Below are 5,388 nucleotides of genomic sequence, written 5' to 3'. Positions count from 1 at the left end.
CAAGTCCCATAGCAGTCTCTTTCTGCTGTAAAGCAGCTCCTGATGCCAAGTTCCATAGCAGTCTCTCTCTGCTGTAAAGCAGCTCCTTATGCCAAGTCCCATAGCAGTCTCTCTCTGCTGTAAAGCAGCTCCTGATGCCAAGTCCCATAGCAGTCTCTCTCTGCTGTAAAGCAGCTCCTGATGCCAAGTCCCATAGCAGTCTCTCTCTGCTGTAAAGCAGCTCCTGATGCCAAGTCCCATAGCAGTCTCTCTCTGCTGTAAAGCAGCTCCTGATGCCAAGTCCCATAGCAGTCTCTCTCTGCTGTAAAGCAGCTCCTGATGCCAAGTCCCATAGCAGTCTCTTTCTGCTGTAAAGCAGCTCCTGATGCCAAGTCCCATAGCAGTCTTTCTCTGCTGTAAAGCAGCTCCTGATGCCAAGTCCCATAGCAGTCTCTCTCTGCTGTAAAGCAGCTCCTGATGCCAAGTCCCATAGCAGTCTCTTTCTGCTGTAAAGCAGCTCCTGATGCCAAGTCCCATAGCAGTCTCTCTCTGCTGTAAAGCAGCTCCTGATGCCAAGTCCCATAGCAGCTTCTTTCTGCTGTAAAGCAGCTCCTGATGCCAAGTCCCATAGCAGTCTCTCTCGCTGTAAAGCAGCTCCTGATGCCAAGTCCCATAGCAGTCTCCTTCTGCTGTAAAGCAGCTCCTGATGCCAAGTCCCATAGCAGTCTCCTTCTGCTGTAAAGCAGCTCCTGATGCCAAGTCCCATAGCAGTCTCTTTCTGCTGTAAAGCAGCTCCCGATGCCAAGTCCCATAGCAGTCTCTTTCTGCTGTAAAGCAGCTCCTGATGCCAAGTCCCATAGCAGTCTCCTTCTGCTGTAAAGCAGCTCCTGATGCCAAGTCCCATAGCAGTCTCTTTCTGCTGTAAAGCAGCTCCCGATGCCAAGTCCCATAGCAGTCTCTTTCTGCTGTAAAGCAGCTCCTGATGCCAAGTCCCATAGCAGTCTCTCTCTGCTGTAAAGCAGCTCCTTATGCCAAGTCCCATAGCAGTCTCTCTCTGCTGTAAAGCAGCTCCTGATGCCAAGTCCCATAGCAGTCTCTCTCTGCTGTAAAGCAGCTCCTGACGCCAATTCCCATAGCAGTCTCTCTCTGCTGTAAAGCAGCTTCTGATGCCAAGTCCCATAGCAGTCTCTTTCTGCTGTAAAGCAGCTCCTGATGCCAAGTCCCATAGCAGTCTCTTTCTGCTGTAAAGCAGCTCCTGATGCCAAGTCCCATAGCAGTCTCTCTCTGCTGTAAAGCAGCTCCTTATGCCAAGTCCCATAGCAGTCTCTCTCTGCTGTAAAGCAGCTCCTGATGCCAAGTCCCATAGCAGTCTCTCTCTGCTGTAAAGCAGCTCCTGATGCCAAGTCCCATAGCAGTCTCTCTCTGCTGTAAAGCAGCTCCTGATGCCAAGTCCCATAGCAGTCTCTCTCTGCTGTAAAGCAGCTCCTGATGCCAAGTCCCATAGCAGTCTCTTTCTGCTGTAAAGCACCTCCTGATGCCAAGTCCCATAGCAGTCTCTTTCTGCTGTAAAGCAGCTCCTGATGCCAAGTCCCATAGCAGTCTCTCTCTGCTGTAAAGCAGCTCCTGATGCCAAGTCCCATAGCAGTCTCTTTCTGCTGTAAAGCAGCTCCTGATGCCAAGTCCCATAGCAGTCTTTCTCTGCTGTAAAGCAGCTCCTGATGCCAAGTCCCATAGCAGTCTCTCTCTGCTGTAAAGCAGCTCCTGATGCCAAGTCCCATAGCAGTCTCTTTCTGCTGTAAAGCAGCTCCTGATGCCAAGTCCCATAGCAGTCTCTCTCTGCTCTAAAGCAGCTCCTGATGCCAAGTCCCATAGCAGCCTCTTTCTGCTGTAAAGCAGCTCCTGATGCCAAGTCCCATAGCAGTCTCTCTCTGCTGTAAAGCAGCTCCTGATGCCAAGTCCCATAGCAGTCTCCTTCTGCTGTAAAGCAGCTCCTGATGCCAAGTCCCATAGCAGTCTCCTTCTGCTGTAAAGCAGCTCCTGATGCCAAGTCCCATAGCAGTCTCTTTCTGCTGTAAAGCAGCTCCCGATGCCAAGTCCCATAGCAGTCTCTTTCTGCTGTAAAGCAGCTCCTGATGCCAAGTCCCATAGCAGTCTCCTTCTGCTGTAAAGCAGCTCCTGATGCCAAGTCCCATAGCAGTCTCTTTCTGCTGTAAAGCAGCTCCCGATGCCAAGTCCCATAGCAGTCTCTTTCTGCTGTAAAGCAGCTCCTGATGCCAAGTCCCATAGCAGTCTCCTTCTGCTGTAAAGCAGCTCCTGATGCCAAGTCCCATAGCAGTCTCTTTCTGCTGTAAAGCAGCTCCTGATGCCAAGTCCCATAGCAGTCTCTTTCTGGTGTAAAGCAGCTCCTGATGCCAAGTCCCATAGCAGCCTACTTCTGCTGTAAAGCAGCTCCTGATGCCAAGTCCCATAGCAGTCTCTTTCTGCTGTAAAGCAGCTCCCGATGCCAAGTCCCATAGCAGTCTCTTTCTGCTGTAAAGCAGCTCCTGATGCCAACTCCCATAGCAGTCTCTTTCTGCTGTAAAGCAGCTCCTGATGCCAAGTCCCATAGCAGTCTCTTTCTGTTGTAAAGCAGCTCCTGATGCCAAGTCCCATAGCAGTCTCTTTCTGCTGTAAAGCAGCTCCTGATGCCAAGTCACATAGCAGTCTCCTTCTGCTGTAAAGCAGCTCCTGATGCCAAGTCCCATAGCAGTCTCTTTCTGCTGTAAAGCAGCTCCTGATGCCAAGTCCCATAGCAGCCTCTCTCTGCTGTAAAGCAGCTCCTGATGCCAAGTCCCATAGCAGTCTCTTTCTGCTGTAAAGCAGCTCCTGATGCCAAGTCCCATAGCTGTCTCTTTCTGCTGTAAAGCAGCTCCTGATGCCAAGTCCCATAGCAGTCTCTTTCTGCTGTAAAGCAGCTCCTGATGCCAAGTCCCATAGCAGTCTCTTTCTGCTGTAAAGCAGCTCCTGATGCCAAGTCCCATAGCAGTCTCTTTCTGCTGTAAAGCAGCTCCTGATGCCAAGTCCCATAGCAGTCTCCTTCTGCTGTAAAGCAGCTCCTGATGCCAAGTCCCATAGCAGTCTCTTTCTGCTGTAAAGCAGCTCCTGATGCCAAGTCCCATAGCAGTCTCTTTCTGCTGTAAAGCAGCTCCTGATGCCAAGTCCCATAGCAGTCTCTCTCTGCTGTAAAGCAGCTCCTGATGCCAAGTCCCATAGCAGTCTCTTTCTGCTGTAAAGCAGCTCCTGATGCCAAGTCCCATAGCAGTCTTTCTCTGCTGTAAAGCAGCTCCTGATGCCAAGTCCCATAGCAGTCTCTCTCTGCTGTAAAGCAGCTCCTGATGCCAAGTCCCATAGCAGTCTCTTTCTGCTGTAAAGCAGCTCCTGATGCCAAGTCCCATAGCAGTCTCTCTCTGCTCTAAAGCAGCTCCTGATGCCAAGTCCCATAGCAGCCTCTTTCTGCTGTAAAGCAGCTCCTGATGCCAAGTCCCATAGCAGTCTCTCTCTACTGTAAAGCAGCTCCTGATGCCAAGTCCCATAGCAGTCTCCTTCTGCTGTAAAGCAGCTCCTGATGCCAAGTCCCATAGCAGTCTCCTTCTGCTGTAAAGCAGCTCCTGATGCCAAGTCCCATAGCAGTCTCTTTCTGCTGTAAAGCAGCTCCCGATGCCAAGTCCCATAGCAGTCTCTTTCTGCTGTAAAGCAGCTCCTGATGCCAAGTCCCATAGCAGTCTCCTTCTGCTGTAAAGCAGCTCCTGATGCCAAGTCCCATAGCAGTCTCTTTCTGCTGTAAAGCAGCTCCCGATGCCAAGTCCCATAGCAGTCTCTTTCTGCTGTAAAGCAGCTCCTGATGCCAAGTCCCATAGCAGTCTCCTTCTGCTGTAAAGCAGCTCCTGATGCCAAGTCCCATAGCAGTCTCTTTCTGCTGTAAAGCAGCTCCTGATGCCAAGTCCCATAGCAGTCTCTTTCTGGTGTAAAGCAGCTCCTGATGCCAAGTCCCATAGCAGCCTCCTTCTGCTGTAAAGCAGCTCCTGATGCCAAGTCCCATAGCAGTCTCTTTCTGCTGTAAAGCAGCTCCCGATGCCAAGTCCCATAGCAGTCTCTTTCTGCTGTAAAGCAGCTCCTGATGCCAAGTCCCATAGCAGTCTCTTTCTGCTGTAAAGCAGCTCCTGATGCCAAGTCCCATAGCAGTCTCTTTCTGTTGTAAAGCAGCTCCTGATGCCAAGTCCCATAGCAGTCTCTTTCTGCTGTAAAGCAGCTCCTGATGCCAAGTCACATAGCAGTCTCCTTCTGCTGTAAAGCAGCTCCTGATGCCAAGTCCCATAGCAGTCTCTTTCTGCTGTAAAGCAGCTCCTGATGCCAAGTCCCATAGCAGCCTCTCTCTGCTGTAAAGCAGCTCCTGATGCCAAGTCCCATAGCAGTCTCTTTCTGCTGTAAAGCAGCTCCTGATGCCAAGTCCCATAGCTGTCTCTTTCTGCTGTAAAGCAGCTCCTGATGCCAAGTCCCATAGCAGTCTCTTTCTGCTGTAAAGCAGCTCCTGATGCCAAGTCCCATAGCAGTCTCTTTCTGCTGTAAAGCAGCTCCTGATGCCAAGTCCCATAGCAGTCTCCTTCTGCTGTAAAGCAGCTCCTGATGCCAAGTCCCATAGCAGTCTCCTTCTGCTGTAAAGCAGCTCCTGATGCCAAGTCCCATAGCAGTCTCTTTCTGCTGTAAAGCAGCTCCCGATGCCAAGTCCCATAGCAGTCTCTTTCTGCTGTAAAGCAGCTCCTGATGCCAAGTCCCATAACAGTCTCCTTCTGCTGTAAAGCAGCTCCTGATGCCAAGTCCCATAGCAGTCTCTTTCTGCTGTAAAGCAGCTCCCGATGCCAAGTCCCATAGCAGACTCTTTCTGCTGTAAAGCAGCTCCTGATGCCAAGTCCCATAGCAGTCTCCTTCTGCTGTAAAGCAGCTCCTGATGCCAAGTCCCATAGCAGTCTCTTTCTGCTGTAAAGCAGCTCCTGATGCCAAGTCCCATAGCAGTCTCTTTCTGGTGTAAAGCAGCTCCTGATGCCAAGTCCCATAGCAGCCTCCTTCTGCTGTAAAGCAGCTCCTGATGCCAAGTCCCATAGCAGTCTCTTTCTGCTGTAAAGCAGCTCCCGATGCCAAGTCCCATAGCAGTCTCTTTCTGCTGTAAAGCAGCTCCTGATGCCAAGTCCCATAGCAGTCTCTTTCTGCTGTAAAGCAGCTCCTGATGCCAAGTCCCATAGCAGTCTCTTTCTGTTGTAAAGCAGCTCCTGATGCCAAGTCCCATAGCAGTCTCTTTCTGCTGTAAAGCAGCTCCTGATGCCAAGTCACATAGCAGTCTCCTTCTGCTGTAAAGCAGCTCCTGATGCCAAGTCC

Source organism: Coregonus clupeaformis, chromosome 34, assembly GCF_020615455.1.
Source record: "Coregonus clupeaformis isolate EN_2021a chromosome 34, ASM2061545v1, whole genome shotgun sequence".
Taxonomy (NCBI): domain Eukaryota; kingdom Metazoa; phylum Chordata; class Actinopteri; order Salmoniformes; family Salmonidae; genus Coregonus; species Coregonus clupeaformis.
Note: the sequence above shows the minus strand (reverse complement) of the source record.